The sequence below is a fragment of the Pongo pygmaeus genome, chromosome 2 (assembly GCF_028885625.2).
Source record: "Pongo pygmaeus isolate AG05252 chromosome 2, NHGRI_mPonPyg2-v2.0_pri, whole genome shotgun sequence".
NCBI classification, from domain to species: domain Eukaryota; kingdom Metazoa; phylum Chordata; class Mammalia; order Primates; family Hominidae; genus Pongo; species Pongo pygmaeus.
In genome coordinates this window covers 80,462,976-80,480,384 of record NC_085930.1, presented here as the reverse complement: position 1 = coordinate 80,480,384, position 17,409 = coordinate 80,462,976, and the positions used below count along the sequence as shown (strand labels likewise).

General features: G+C 40.2%; 1 protein-coding gene and 1 pseudogene across 3 annotated transcripts in view; both read left to right on the top strand.

The window, feature by feature from the left end:
* GXYLT2 (glucoside xylosyltransferase 2) overlaps positions 1-17,409 on the top strand; it is an 89,715-nt gene that overhangs the window by 37,906 nt on the left and 34,400 nt on the right. The gene's annotated exons all lie outside the window — the stretch shown is intronic.
* On the top strand, positions 2,670-9,041 carry LOC134739176 (ferritin heavy chain-like; annotated as a pseudogene).

Below are 17,409 nucleotides of genomic sequence, written 5' to 3'. Positions count from 1 at the left end.
CTATGACATGGGACCATTATGAATGCAAACTAAACTGCAGATGGCTTGATTAAGCGTTCTAAAATGCATATTTCTTTCAGGTAATTCAGAAGCTTAAAATATTTAAAACAATAATACCAATTACAAATAAATCAAATGTGTTCATTAAAATTGATTCTGGAATACTTTTCTCTTATTTTCTTAGTAAAGGCCAGAAATCCTTTACATCTGTAAGAGTAATTGAGTTGTATGAATTCACATCACCTTTCCCCCAATTAACTGGAAGTAGTGAGATTTTATAATAGATCTGTACATTTTGCTACATGCTGTGCCTGTTTAATTATGAAGACTTCTCTCCTCAATAACTGTGGTCTTCTGGGAATCCTAGAGATAGGTAAAACATGACAGACATCACTGGATTGCGGAACCTTTAGAGACATTATTAGTAAGTGGTACCCAATATGGTAATTTGAGGTAGGGTAAGGTTCTATCCAGGGAGAAATGTTTTGTTTTTGTTTTTACCAAGTTTTAATAAGCTCCAAGGTTATAATAATGTCTGATGTGTTTTTTGCTCCCAACATTCACCATAGATAGCCATATTTAAGGAAGGAGTTAGAGAGGGTCTCACTGTGTTGCCCAGGCTAGAGTGCAGTGGTGCAATCATGGATCACTGCAGCGTCAACCTCCTGGGCTCAAGTGATCCTCCCACCTAAGCCTCCTGAGTAGCTGGGACCACAGGTACACACCACCATGCCCAGCTAATTTTTAAAATTTTTGTAGAGACAAGAGTCTCACCATGTTGCCCAGGCTGGTCTCAAACTCCTGGGTTCAAGTGATCCTCCTTCCTAGGCCTCCTAAAGTGCTGGGATTACAGGTGTGAGCCACCACACCTGGCCAAATTAGTTATAGCTTTAACCTGAAAATGTATTCTGAAAGTTTTCTGACTCCATATTTCCAAGAAACTTGTCCCACTCCTTAATATTTCAAAGGACTACCATGCCAAATAAAGATAAATCTTAGATTACCTAGCTTTTAGATATTGTAGTGAAAGCAACAACGTATAATCTTCTCTTTTCCACTTACGGCTTGTTAAAGAGACCCGTAACTGGTTCTAATGTTTTGAAATCTGCATGCTTACCAATGATGTCTTCATGAGTTAGCTGTAGGCTAATGGAAAAGGGAAGCTTATCATACTTTTTAGAACTTTTTATAATTAAGGTCAGAACTCTATATTATTATTAATATTACACCTCAGTATTTGCAGTTAACATTGAGACATCCTTGCAACAAACCGTTTGGATATTAACAAATATTGACACACATATAGGAATATATTAAAAATCCTTATTAAGGGGAACATCAATTAGAATCACCATAAATGATTTTTATACATTTCATCAAGCAGCAAGAGGCCATAAATTATTTGGATGAGATAGCTACCTAAATGATTACATGAAATGACCCTAGATACCAATTTTGTTGAACAAGCTTTCCACAGTACTTATCATTTACTCATACACTATTAAAAGTTTGACATTCAGGATATTAGCTACAACTCTTAGTTATATGTGAGAGAAACTCAACTCCAACTAGCAAAGAAGGAAATTAATTTGTTGGCTTATCTAACTGCAAAGTCCACACTGTAGGGCTGATTCCAAGCACAGCTAGATCCAGAGGCTCACATAATGTCATCAGGACTCTGTCTCTCTCTTTCAGTCCCTTGCAAGGCTACTCCATAAGCCTGATGATTGCTCGAAGCAGCCTGAAATCCAAATTCTAGCAGCTTAGCAACTACGGCAGAAAAAGAGCATGGCAAGGTAGCAACTTCCAAAATGGTGGCATTAGGAGCCCTGTGGAATTGCTCCCCAGTGAAACAAGCATAACTTGTGAAAATTATTTTTAAAATAACTATCTAAATACTTCAGAAATTGTCCTAAGAACTTAGGCAAATGAAGGAACATTTATTCAAGAACATCTACTAAAACTTGGTAAGAAGAGTGAGAATCTGTGACATTTGAACCACAACCTCCCTCCTTCCCCCTTCCAGTCCAGTGTGATAAAAATGCACCTTCAGGTAGTCCATTCAAGAACACAGGTATTCCTCTCTCTCCAGCTCCCAGTTGAGGAACATGGTATCTCCTTGGGAGGCGCAAGCCATCAGCATTTCTCATTGCTACTAGCTAGCTATGTGTTGCAGAGCCTAAATTCCATGGAGGTGTGGCCTGGAAGCCAGGGTGTTTCTTAATTAAGAGGAGGCTTGCAGCTTCATGAGAACAGCAAGCTAAACCACAGGCCAGTTAGTTTACAAGGGAGAGCCAGAGGACAATGCAGGTAAAAAGTGGCCTCCTGGTGTCATAACAGACATCACAGACTGGCCTCAAAAATTCAAATGGTCCTTAATTTAATTGGATCAGACTGTGGGGGCAGTTTGTGCTCCACTGAGGAAATAACTCTTAAAAAAAAATAAATAAATAAATGAAAAAAATAAATCAAAATGCTCTATTAGAAAATATTCACTTTGCCAGACGTTCTTCGCCGAGAGTCGTCGGGGTTGCCTGCTTCAACAGTGCTTGGACGGAACCCGGCGTTCGTCCCCCATCCCGGCCGGCCGCCCATAGCCAGTCCTCCGTCACCTCTTCACCGCGCCCCCGGTACCGCCCCAAGGCCCGCCGCCGCTCCAGCGCCGTGCAGCCACCGCCGCCTCTCCTTAGCCGCAGCCATGACGACCACGTCCACCTCGCAGGTGCGCCAGAACTACCACCAGGACTCAGAGGCCGCCATCAACCGCCAGATCAACCTGGAGCTCTACGCCTCCTACGTTTACCTGTCCATGTCTTACTACTTTGACCGCGATGATGTGGCTTTGAAGAACTTTGCCAAATACTTTCTTCACCAATCTGATGAGGAGAGGGAACATGCCGAGAAACTGATGAAGCTGCAGAACCAACGAGGTGGCCGAATCTTCCTTCAGGATATCAAGAAACCAGACTGTGACGACTGGGAGAGCGGGCTGAATGCGATGGAGTGTGCATTACATTTGGGGGAAAAAAAAATGTGAGTCAGTCACTACTGGAACTGCACAAACTGGCCACTGACAAAAATGACCCCTATTTGTGTAACTTCATTGAGACACATTACCTGAATGAGCAGGTGAAAGCCATCAAAGAATTGGGTGGCCACGTGACCAACTTGTGCAAGATGGGAGCACCAGAATCTGGCTCGGCAGAATATCTCTTTGACAAGCACACCCTGGGAGACGGTGATAAGGAAAGTTACGCCTCAGGCTAATTTCCCCATAGCCATGGGGTGACTTCCCTGGTCACCAAGGCAGTGCATGCATGTTGGGGTTTCCTTTACTTTTTCTATAAGTCGTACCAAAACATCCACTTAAGTTCTTTGATTTGTCCCATTCCTTCAAATAAAGAAATTTGGTACCCCCTCAAAAAAAAAGAAAAAAGAAAATATTCACTTAATGCAAAATAAAGCAGAAAAGAAAAAATAGAGGAACAACAAAAATATGAGACATACAGAAAACAAAAAGCAAAATGGCAGACATAAATTCTACTATATAAATAATAGCATTGAATGTGAATGGATTCAACAAGCAAATAAAAACGCAGAGTTGCAGGCCAGGTGCAGTGGCTCATGCCTGTAATCCCAGCACTTTGGGAGGCCGAGGCAGGCGGATCACCTGAGGTCAGAAGTTCAAGACCAGCCTGGCCAACATGGTGAAATGCCATCTCTACTAAAAATACAAAATTAGCTGGGCGTGGTGGCGTGCACCTGTAATCCCAGCTACTTGAGAGGCTGAGCCAGGAGAATCACTTGAACCCGGGAAGCAGAGGGTGCAGTGAGTTGAGATTGCGTCATTGCACTCTAGCTTGGGCAAAAAGGGCAAAACTGCATCTCAAAAAAAAAAACAAAACAAAAAACAGAGTTGCAGTTATAGTTGATAAAGAATACAGTCAAACTGTGTGCTCTCTATAGGAGATGGTTCATGCCTGTAATTCTAGCTGAGGTGGGCAGATCACTTGAGCTCAGGAGTTCAAGACCAGCCTGGCCAACATGGTGAAACCTCATCTCTCCTAAAAATACAAAAATTAGCTGGGCGTGGTGGCATGTGCCTATAGTCCCAGCTACTCAGGAGACTGAGGCAGGAGAATTGCTTGAGCCGGGGAGGTGGAGATTGCAATGAGCCAAGATCATGCCACTGCACTCCAGCCTGGGTAACAGGAGTGAAACCCAGTCTCAAAAAAAAAAGATATAAATAAGCAATTCACCAACAGTAGTAGGAGATATAAGTGCCCCTCTTTTCTTTTTCTTTTTTTTTCTTTTCTTTTTTTTTTTTTTGACACAGGGTTTCACTCTGTCACCCAGGCTAGAGTACAGTGGTATGATCATGGCTCACTGCAGCTTTGACCTCCCAGGCTCAGGTGATCCTCCCACCTCAGCCTCTCAAGTAGCTGGGACTACAGGTGTGCACCAACAAACCCAACTAATTTTCATACTTTTTTTAGAGATGGGGTTTCACCCTGTTGCCCAGGCTGGTCTCAAACCCCTGGGCTCAAGTGATCCACCTGCCTCAGCCTCCCAAAGTGCTAGGATTACAGGCATGAGCCACTGCACCCAGCTGCCTTACTTTCAATAATGGATTGAACAACTAGGCTGAATGTCAACATGGAAATAGAAGAACAACACTATAAACCAGCTGAACCAACAGACTTCTTTAGGACCCTCCACCCAACACCAGTAGAATACGTTCTTGTGAGTGCACATGAAACTTTCTCCAGAATGGACCATATGTTGTACCATAAAAGAAGCTGTAAAAAACTTAAAGGATTGAAGTCATACAAAGTATGTTCTCTGACCACAGTGGAATGGAATTAGAAGTCAGTAACAGAAAGAAATTTGGGAAGTTAACAAAAATGTAGAAATTAAGTAACATACTTCTTTATTTTTTATTTTTTTATTTTTTTTTATTTTTGAGACGGAGTCTTGCACTGTCCCCAGGCTGGAGTGCAGTGGCGCAATCTCAGCTAACTGCAAGCTTCACCTCCCGAGTTCACCCCATTCTCCTGCCTCAGCCTCCAGAGTAGCTGGGACTACAGGTGTCTGCCACCACGCATGGCTAATTTTTTGTATTTTTAGTAGAGACAGGGTTTCACCATGTTAGCCAGGATGGTCTCGATCTCCTGACCTCGTGATCCGCCCACCTCAGCCTCCCAAAGTGCTGGGATTACGGCGTGAGCCACCACGCCCAGCCTAAGTAACATACTTCTAAATAGCCAATGGCTTTATGAAGAAACTACAAGGGAAACTACAATGAAAATGAAGATACAACATACCAGTACTTATGGCAGACACCTAACACAGGGTTTAGAGGGAAATTTATAAACTTCAGCAGTACAAATGAGGAAAGGCCTCAAGTCAATAGCCTAACCTTCCACTTTACAGCACCTCAGAAGAACAAACTAAATCCAAGCAAGCAGAAGGATGGAAATAATAAAGATTCGACTGAAAATTAATGATACAGAGAAGAGAAAAAACAGTAGAGGAGTAACACCAAAACTAAAAATTGGTACTTTGAAAAGATCAACAAAATTGACAAACCTTTAGGTAGACTGAGCTAGAAAACAAAGGAAGACTCAAACTACTAAAATCAGGAAGGAAAGAGGGAACATAACTACCAACATTACCAAAATAAGAGGATTATAAAGCAATACTATGAATAATTGTATGTCAATAAATTAGGTAATTTAGGTGAAATGGACAAATTTGAATTCTGTGGATTGTCTTTTAACTTCTTTTTTTTTTGAGATAGAGTTTTCTGGAGTGCAATGGCACGATCTTGGCTCACAGCAACCTCTGCTTTCTGGGTTCAAGCAGTTCTCTTGCCTCAGCCTCCCCAGTAGCTGTGATTACAGGTGCCCACCACCACACCCAGCTAATTTTTTGTGTGTATTTTTAGTAGAGATGGGGTTTCACCATGTTGGCCAGGCTGGTCTCAAACTCCTAACTTCAGTTGATCCACCTGCCTCAGCCTCCCAAAGTGCTGAGATTACAGGCATGAGCCACTGCACGCGGCCCACTTTAATAGTGTCATTGGCAACACGAAAGTATTTAATTTTGTTTAATTCAAAGTTATCTATTTCCATTTTTGTTGTGCTTTTGGTGTCATATCTAATAAACCATTGTCTAATCCAAAGTCGTGCTTATTTCTGAACCAATCATTATGTCCACGAAGACAGGATACTCAGATTGGCTTGACTTGAGTCACATTCTCTTCCATGGACCACAGGGGCCAACAGCATTTAAGCCACATGGATTGGGTTTTACCAAGGAGAGTGGATCTTGTCAGGAGATGGAAGAAGATATGAAGGGGAGGGCAAACAATAAACATCTGTTTGACTTAACAATGAATAGTTATATAACATTTCTTCTCAGGCCTTCAGAGAGGTCCAGTTACTTTGTTAAGGTGAGGAATATGAGATAATATACAAAGTGTGGCCTTTAGAAAATGTAATAGCCACAGTATTAGGAAGCATTTAATGGAGACAAATTAATTTGAGATATTATTATATAGAGAGAGTATGGTATAGTTGTTAAGACCCCAGGCTCTGGAAGCAGCCCAAATACATTTAAATCTTGTTTCTACCACTTAACCACTTTGTAACCAGAAGAAATAATTTCAACTTTCCTTGCCTCCATTTACTCATCTGTAAAAAGAGAATAATAATATTGCTTATCTCATAGTGTTGTGAAAATTCAAATTAGTTAATACATTTAACACCCTTGGAAACAATGCCTGGCACATAGTAAGTGTTAGATGCTATTTTTATTATTATACCTATTTTTTTAGGACTGATATGTGGCGTGAAACTACTGAGATAGTTAATTCTCTTTCCAAAAAGGACTTTATCTTGATTAATAGCAACATCATTTTTTTTGGCCCAGTTGGCCAAGCCGTAACTAACCAAGAACAATCATAAACATGTCCTAGCAGGTAACACTCCTATTATAACATCAGTCACATTGTAGGGAATTGTATTTTTGACTCCAGCATAATTAGCATCATAGTATTAGATGCTAATAGTTGCAATAGTTGCTAGTAAATGCTAATAGATGCCATAATTCTACAACTGAAGAGTCGTTATATTTCTTAAGAAGCCTAGTATAAGAATCATAATAATATATGTTGATTACTTACTGTAACATAGTTCTTTGGTTGAAAGTGATCATATATGATGTTGGCTATAGTAAGTACAAATATTAAGAAAAAAGAAAAATGAATGAACGTGATCATAATTGATTCAGGCTGAGTTAATCAGAAGAGAATTTGATTGAAAGGATGTTGGGGCTAGGCACAGTGGCTCGTACTTGTAACCCCAACACTTTAGAACGCCAAGATGGGAAGATGACTTGAGCCCAGGAGTTCAAGACCAGCCTGAGCAACAAAGTGACACCCTGTCTCTACAAAGAATTAACCGGGTGTGGTGGCACAGGTCTGTAGTCCCAGCAGCTTGGGGGGCTGAGCTTGAAGGATCACTTGAGCCCCAGGAGATCGAGGCTGCAGTTGAGCTGTGATGGCCCCACTGCACTCCAACTCAGGCAACAGAGTGAGATCCTGTCTCAAAAATTAAGAATAATAATAATAAAGAAAGGAAAGGATGTTGGGAGTTCTCAGAATGAAAGAGGAGCTTAGCCAGCTGGGCTTGTGTTTGATTAAAGATGGCAAGGAAATTATTTGTATTTGTGTTCATTCTTTCCTAAAACTATACAAAAATTGATAGTTAATTTTAGTTTTATTTTATTTGCTTTTTTTTTGAGACATGGTCTTGGTCTGTCACCCAGGCTAGAGTATAGTGGTGTGATCACGGCTTACTGAAGCCTCAGCCTCCTCCTGGGTTCAAGTGATCCTTCCATCTCAGCCTCCTGAGTAGCTGGGACTGCAGGTGTGCACCACCATGCCAGGCTAATTTTTGTATTTTTTTGTAGAGACGGGTCTTGCTGTATTGCCCTGGCTGGTCTTAAACTCCTGGGCTCAAGCAGTCTGCCCGCCTCAGTCTCCCAAAGTGCTGGGATTATAGGCATGAGCCACCGTGCCTAGCTGATAATTAATTTTTTTAAATAGCATAAATATATTCTAGGACAACCAGAATAGTATTTACCAACCTTAACTTGAGACAGCTAAATCTTTAACCAGCAATGGGGAAAACGCAGAAGCAAATGATATATATGGCAAAAAGATCCCCAAAGCCAATGAATTAGTGGCATCAGCTATGTCTGGAGATGGCAATGAAGATGAACCTAAAATCAGGAGGTGTAGTTACATTTATGTTTGAAAAGCAGTTATGCCTTCAGATTGCCTGTTTCATACTGTTTAACTTGGAATTTGATTCTCCCTTGGGCAAAATATTGGAAGTTTAGTTTCTAAAGAAAGTAAAACAGGGGGTCTCTGGACTAGGAGAATCCAGGTACAGTTAAGGATATTATGTTGAAAACATGAGATTCAGTAAAAAACTTACACATGAATGTTAAGACCCCAGGCCTATTTCTACCATGTAGAGCCCAGAACCTTGCAAAGAAAATTACAGAGATTTGGAAGCATATCTATGGAGATTTAAGAACATTGACATGGGAGGATTCCCCATTAGAGTGGCCACCAGATCTTCCTCCAATGATGTGCATAGCTGACAGGCTTACTCCACCTACTTCCAAATAGCTGGAATATGAATAGAGATCCAGTGATTGCTAGACATTTGAAGAAACCCTCTAATAGGAAAGACAGGGTTCAAAACAAACAAAGGGAGCTTATCAACCTACAGAAAATCATATATGGAAGAGGAATAAAACTTCTAAAGAAATTATTATTAGGATCCTAGAGGAATAAAATAAGACACAATATGTATTAAAGAAGCATGGGATTCTATGTCAAAAATGAAATATTTAGAGGATTAAAAAAACCTCTTGTACATTAAAAGTACAGCAGAAAGAAATAGAACTCAACAGAAGAATTGGGAAAATTGAGGAACTCTTTCTGAAAGTACAGCAAAAAACAAAAACTAAATAGAAGGAGAATAGCAATAAAATGATCAGAAACTCAGAGGACTGGTCCAACATCTGAACAATAGGAGCTCCGGAAAGAAAAATCAGAGAACCCACAGGATAGGGAATCAACAGTGAAATTAATTCAAGAAAATTTCCCAGAACAAGCAGACATAAATTCCCAGATTGAGAGAATCCATCAGAAGACATCACATATGATGGAAGAAACCATACCATATCAGGCATATTGACTGACTTTCAGAACAACAGGTGAAATAGAAGATAATATTAGCTATCAGAAAGGGAAGAAAAAGTCACATTCCCCAAATCAGAAATCAAAAGGGCTTCAAACTCTTCAACAGTAGTGGGCAAAGTGCCAAAATATTGGAGCAATACCTTTAAAATTCACAGGCAACATTATTTTCAATCTAGAATTCTATACCCAGCCAAACTACGAATTAAGTGTCTAGGTCGCAAGACATTTTCAGATGTGCACCACTTCAAAATATTTACCTCCCGTGAGTCTTCTGTAATTCCTCCTGTGAGTCTAATGTACTCCACTGAAATGGAGTACATTAAGAAAGATGAAGATGTGAGATCCTAGAAGCAGGGAATACTACTCAAAGGGGGCGTGAAAGGAGTATCAGGGGAAAGGAGATGATAGCTGCACAGCATCCTGGTTGGAGAAAATCAGGAAGCCGACTGGGCGCGGTGTCTCATGCCTGTAATCCCAGCACTTTGGGAGGCCAAAGTGGGTGGATCACGAGGTCAGGAGATCAAGACCATCCTGGCTAACACAGTGAAACTCCATCTCTTCTAAAAATACAAAAAATTAGCTGGGTGTGGTGGCACGTGCCTGTAGCCCCAGCTATTTCCGAGGCTGAGGCAGGAGAATTGCTTGAACACGGGAGGCGGAGGTTGCAGTGAGCCAAGATCGCGCCATTGCACTCCAGCCTGGGTGACAGAGCAAGACTTCGTCTCAAAAAAAATAAATAAAAAATAAAAAAGAAGAGAAAATCAGGAAGTCATGGAAGAAACTTTAATAAACATATAGAAAACTGGCCAGAACAGTGGCTCATGCCTATAATCCCAGCACTTTGGGAGGCCGAGGCAGATGAATCACTTGAGACTAGCCTGACCAACATGGTGAAACTCTGTCTCTACTAAAAATACAAAAATTAGCCAAGTGTGGTAGACTATGCCTGTAGTCCCAGCTACTCGGGAGGCTGAGGCAGGAGAATCACCTGAACCCAGGAGGCAGAAGATGTAGTGAGCTGAGATCGCATCATTGCACTCCAGTCTGGGTGACAGAGTGAGACTCCATCTCAAAAAAAAAAAAGCAAAAAAAAAACAAAAAAAAAACCCGAAACGAATTAACAACAGCAAAAAGAGTCATTAATTCCAGGAAAAACACTTGTACAGAGAGGGAAAGTATTGCTACTCATTTTGTGGCTTCACTGGAAATAATGTTTTCATGGCCATCATAATACTGTATATTGATCTAAATGATATTTTGATATAATTGTATTGGGGGATGGGAAGGTATATGTGTGGGGTTGGGAATTTGTGTGAAAGAGAGCTAAAACCTATTCTTCCAGGGTAGGAAGTTAATAGATAAGGTATATTATTTAGACACACAGAGGTATATACCTACAGAATCAATTTAAATAATTGGAATTGGTGGTTTTCTCTGGAAAGAAAATAGTAGAGAATTTGGTGGAGGACATAGAGGAAGGACCATTTTTACTTCTTTGTCCATATGTCTGCCTACCTGTCTGTGTATATTATTTACTAAGTTTTAGTTAACTATTTGACTATTCCGAGTTTCCCCTAATTGTGAGGAATAACCCACCAGTGACTCTTGAAACAAGTTTAGTGGATTATTATCAGCTTTTTAAAAAAAAAGTGAAATAGAATAGAATAAATATGCATTGCATTTAGTAAAAACAAGTATTTTTCTTGACATTTCTGTCTTACATATTTATGTATGCATAAACTAGAATTGTGATGAAAATGCATTTTTTACTATGAGGTACAGTTGAAAATAGTTTAAGAAATGCTGCTTTAAAATATGTCTTCAGGACATAACACTGAAAAAAGAGGAATGAATGGTAGGTGGCCAATGACCACCCAATGCCTACTGCACTTAACCCAGGCTGCGATCTTTAGATTTATGATTTCATTAACTTTTCCCCAACTCTTTGAGGAATATGCTCATTTGCATCCTCTTTACAAATGAGGAAACTGAAATTGAGGAAAACTAAATCCTTTTCCTGGGGTAAATCTTGGAGTCTGGATTGAAGCCCAAGATTCTCCTAAAGAATAGTCATTCTGCCCTACTTCTTAGAATATTAGTGACGGCGTTTTCTCCTCTACTTGTAGAAGACATTCCTAAAGTGTTCCCAAAATACCTCCTTAGGAAAATTCACCTGAACCTTCCACTCTTTAACTGTTAAATGGGTAAAGAAAAAAGAAGTAGAATATATGTCTTTGCTCAGACTCGCCAGTTTAGTGAGGTGTTTGTATTTATAATTGCTCCTCATCCCTGCTTTAGTTTTCCATATCCTACCATCTTCAAAGTTGGAATACTACACACTTTACTCATTTATTTTTTGGCTTTTCTCAGGAGCATGTAAGCCCTCTCAGGGCAAGGATCTTTAATCTTGGCCAGGCACGGTGGCTCATGCCTACAATCCCAGCATTTTGGGAGGCAGAGGTGGGAGGATGCTTGAGGCCAGTAGTTCAAGACTGGCCTGGGCAACACAGTGAGATCTTCTCTACAAAAATTCAATTTAAAAAAAAGAAAAAAATGTAAAAGGTCTTTGATCTTCTGCACCTACAGAAATATCTGGTACATACTAACAGAAGGCACTCTGTAAAACTGTTTTGATGGATGAATGGGTGGAAGGAAAGATGGATGTATAGATGGATAGGGGGATGGACAGTGGATGGAAAGACAGACAAATGGATGGATGGTCTTATAAAAAGGGCTTTAACCACTGCTTCAAAAAGTGACAGAGAGGATTTAAAAATATAACTTATAAAAGTGCCGAGCCCTGAACCCACTGTCTACTCAGTAAATGATGGCTGTATTAGAGTCTCAAATGTAAGAAAAGGGAAAAGCTTCTTTGAAAATCAGTCTAATTTGAGTGAAGAGCTACAGTTCCTTGTGATCCAGTGATCCTGTTTTCAGCAACACATTCTCTGGGGAGGCACCATCTGACTAAGAAACTAGACTCTGCTTTAAATGACAGTTGCCATGGCTAACGGAATGTCTACAGCCAACAAGGAAAGATACTGTGTGCTTGCTGGCTGGGATTGCAACACCTGATAAGAGGAGGAAGCAAGCCAAAAGCAAGCATGGAAGCAGATGGAAGATCTTAGAGAGCCATTATCTCAGAACATGCCGGAGAAACCAGATACTTTCAGTTACGCAAGGCCTGTGGAAAACGTCCTGCATGCAGTTCTAACAGTTGGCCACACAGCTGAAATGATGAAATCAAAGACCAAACACAAGTTTAATGAGCCAGAATTTTAGAAGAACCATCTTGAACAAAGCCATCATTGCTTTGCTCAACTCAGAAGCAATCAGAATCTTGTTTGCAAAGACTAAACCGATCAGAAGAGTCTACTTCATTGATTGGCGCTGCCTGAATGCAGCCATGATATTGGTACACCCTGCTCTTTGTTAGAACGTTACAAAAATGAATATGTAAGTTCTATGTAATTCCACAAGGGGGCACAATAGAAACAAAAATAAAAATTGATAGGCTTTAATTTTCTCCTGTGCCAACCCAGTTTAAGGTAATAATTTAACAAAAAGAACAATCTTAAAATCTCAGATTAAAACAGTGTGGAACACTACTTAAGAATGCGTATTTATTTTATTACAAACTCCCAATTATATATATATTTTAAAACAGAAAAGATCATGACCAGCCTGGCCAACATGGCGAAACCCTGTCTCTACTAAAAATACAAAAATTAGCCGGGCGTGATGGCATCCAGCTACCTGGGAGGCTGAGGCAGGAGAATTATTTGAACCCAGGAGGCAGAGGTTGCAGTGAGCCGAGATCACACCACTGCACTCCAGCCTGGGCGACAGAGCAAGACTCTCTCAAAAACAACAACAACAACAAATCAGAAAAGAAAGCATTATATAGCAACATTATTTTCCAAGTATTCATTATTCTCTCCACTATCTTAAACTATTTCAAGAATATCAAAGAGGATACTTGAGAATATGCAGCATCAAACAGAATGTTCTTTGTTGTCTGCACACATAAAATTAAAGGGAAGTATCCCAAAGTAGACAATTAGAAAGTATGGCGTGTATAGTATGATTCTGTTGGTAATCTTTTCTTTCTTTTGTTTTTGTTTTTTTTGACATGGGTCTCAGTCTGTCACCCAGGCTGGAGTGCAGTAGTGCTGTCATGGCTCACTGCAGCCTCAGCCTCCCCAGGCTCAGGTGATTCTCTCACCTCAGCCTCCTGAGTAGCTGAGACTACAGGCATGCACCACCACACCCGGCTAATTTTTATATTTTTTGTAGAGACGAGGTTTTGCTATGTTGCCCAGGCTATTCTTGAACTCCTGGGCTCAAGCAATCCGTTCTGCCTGCCTTGGCCTCCCAGAGTGCTAGGATTATAGACTTGAGCCGCTGCACTCAGCCAGTATTTTTTAAATGCAAAGAAATGGCCAGGTGCTGTCGCTCACGCCTTTAATCCCAGCTGCTTGGGAGGCTGAGGCAGGAGGATTGCCTAAGCCCAGGAGGTGGAGGCTGCAATGAGCCATGATTGTGTCACTGTACTCCAGCCTGGGTGACAGAACAAGACCTTGTCTCAAAAAAGTAAATAAAATGAAAATGCAAAATTGTATGTGTTCATGTGTGTTTATAAACATTTACACATACAACCATTTATTCAGTAATATTTATTGAGCCTCAATTATGTGACTGGCCCTGGAGGTATGACTGTGAATAAGATATCCAAATATCCTAATCTCATGGAGCTTATATCCAAGTCAGAAAAGAATGACAAAAAAACAAGTAAATTAGTTAATTTCAGGCAGTAATAAGAATTACAGAAAAAAGAGTTTAAAGAGTGATGGATTGAGTTGAGATCTGACTTCCTGGCCATACAAAGACCCCATGGAACAGACTGGGATGAGGTTCACTGTTAATGTTGGTTAATTCTGAAAACAGAAGGGGTTGGTTATGGGGGTTTGGAGTGGTGGTGTGGTGAGGATAGGGACAGGTAAAGAGCAACTTGAACTTAATCTGTGGATTGCTGAATTGTTTGTATGTTTTTACAACACACATGCATGAGGAATTTGTGTATTGTGGAATTTAGACAACTTGTGGTTTTTTTTGTTTGTTTTTTTGTTTGTTTTTTTTTTCTGAGACAGGGTCTCCCTCTGTCACCCAGGCTAGAGTGCAGTGGTGCAATCATGGCTCATTGCAGCCTCCACCTCCTGGGCTCAAGGGACTCTCCTGCCTCAGCCTCCGGAGTAGCTGGAATTACCCACCCAAACTACCACGCCTGGCTAATTTTTTAATTTTTTGTAGAGATTGGATCTCTGTGTTGACTAGGCCTCAAGCAATACTCCCACCTCGGTCTCCCAAAGTCCTGGGATTACAGGCATGAGCCACCGCGCTAGCCCAATTTTTAAAAATAGTAAACCAGTAAGAAAGAGAAAAAAGACAAAGAGCATCAGAGCTTTACGTAATGTATGCAAGCTATCTGTTCACATTTGCAAAGACATTCACATGCACCACAAGTACAGAGCCATGAAGGTATAGGCCTTTTTCTGACCACGTGTTCTGGGTCTGCATGTATTTACAATTAAGACAAAAAATAAAGGTGGCAATAATAATAGAGAAAAGGGTTATTATATTATCCTGTTTACTCATCTCCCTGCTACATGTGTCTCTTTTCTCCTGTGTACCACTCCTGCATTTTTGGTTTTTGAATGCTATTCTCATCAGATGGATTCTAGCCCAGAATCTTCCTAGAGTCCCTGTTGCAGAGTCAAGTCCAGGCCTCTGGGCCTGGTGTTCAGGGCCCTTTGCATTCTGAGTTTACGTACTAACTTTCAGCATTATTCCAAGTCATGAATTTCCCATTCCAGCCGCTCTGGTGTGTGTCACTCTTTCCCAGATGCTCTGCACATTACCCTCTGCCATACTGTTGCCTGGAGACAATAACCTGGTCATTCTACTCCCCTACCTCCAGCCTCACTTATTAAAGTCACACCTAGTTCTTCAAAACTTAGCCCAACACCCTAGTAATCTAAGCTCAGAATTCTCTTTGCCTTTAACAAATTATTTCTCACAGGCAGACACACACACACACACACACGCCCGCACAGTCCTGAGATCAGTGTCAATGTGGACTCATGTTTTTTTAAATAAATATATAGGTACAGATAAGTAAAGAAGTAATTATGGATACTCAACACCTGTGAAAAAAGGAAAAGATAAAAGTAAGAAATAGAAGTAATTATGGATATGTATGTATACGTGGGTTTGTATACATACATGTATTTCCTAGCTGTGTCTACTGTTAGGAGGCTAGAAGCAGTGACACCTGAGTAGCAGTGAACACACCTAGCACCTAGATATTGGTTTCTGAATTCCATCCTCCAAAGGAACCTAGGGCTCCTGGGAGAACTGTTCATTCCTGGCTGAAGGCAGGGAAAATGCAAGATGCCCCTGGAGTTAACCTTATGGTGCCAGAAAGTAAGGATGTGTTAAAAAATATTTTTTAATAATAAAAATAATTTTTAAAAGGAGGGGGTTCATATTGGAAGGGGTAGGAGCCAACCTGAAAGAGCTCCAAATGACTTGAGCTGGAGCAACTTGAGCAACAAAATAATGATACTATTTAATTATAACACTTAAAATAATTTTTCATAAGTCTAATCTAAATAAATAACTGAATTTAAAAAATAAATACATAACTGAATAAATAAATAAATAAATGGAGAAAAATCACACCTCTTCCTTATAGAAAATTCCAGTTAAGGCATGTAGAAAGAATGAGGGAAATAGAAAATCATTGTTAGAGCACCATAGTAATAATTACTGCAGGTAAGATCTACCTGTGAATGCTAAAATTAAGGAGTGAAAGTTTAACCAGAAACATGATATTTGTATGATTTTTAAAGCATCTCCTCCAAAATATTTAGTAAAGAAAAAGGGGAAATCCTTAGTTTACTGTGGAGAATATTGTCAGACTCCACCTTTGCCAAGCAATCAAGGCTGATATCACTTGGCCCGGTCAACATCCTATATGCCCAGGCGTGTTTCACCTCTGATCTTCCCAATAAAGCATAACCTCAATCTAAACATGAGAAAACATCAGACACCCAAATTGAGGGACTTTGTTCTAAATAACCGGACAGTGCTTTTCAAAGCTGTCCAGGTTATGAAAAAACAAGGAAAGGCTGAGAAATTGTTACAGATTGGAGGAGACTAAGGAGATGTGACAAATAAATTCAATGTTTGGATCTTGGAACTGAAAGAGGAGATTTGTGGAAAAACTGGTGACATCTGAATAAGTTCTTTAGTTTAGTTAATAGTATTTATACCAGGGTTAATTTCTTAGATTTGATTACTGTTCTCTTGTTAGGTAAGATGTTAACACAAGAGAAAGCTGAGTGAAGAATATATGGGAACTCTCTGAACTTTTCACACCTCTTCTGTAAATTTAAAATGATCTCACAATAAAAAATTTAAAAACACAGCCAGACGCAGTGGGTGAAAATCAGCACAGTCAAGCAGCTTTGACAACACATTTTACCCAAAGATATGTGTGTTTGTGTGTGTTTCAGAAATGATGGATGCTTCAAAAAGGAAAAGGGGCAAAAGGAGGACAGGGACCTGATATAATTACAGAAATTAAGTATTATCTTGGAATAACTTCTCAAAATGTATTTGGCTTAGGGAAGTGAAAATTTACAAAGATAAAAATGCGTGAATAAATACAATAGAGTACACATAAAGCAATCTTTATTTTAACTGAAAAAATGCAGTAATGGTATCTGTATTTCTCTTTTTCCTTTTTTTTTTTTTTTTTTTTTTTTTGAGACAGGGTCTCCCTCTGTTGCCCAGGCTGGAGTGCAGTGGCATGAACATGGCTCACTCTAGACTTGATCTCCTGGGCTCAAGTGAGCCTCCCTCCTCAGCCTCCCGAGTAGCTGGGACCACAGGCACACCCCACCACGCCTGGCTAACTTTTTATTTTCTTGTAGAGATGGGGTTTCACCATGTTGCCCAGGCTGGTCTGGAACTCCTGGCCTCAAGTGATCCTCCTGCCTTGGCCTCCCAAAGTGCTGGGATTGCAGACGTGATTACAGCACCCAGCCTCTTTTTCCTATTCTTTA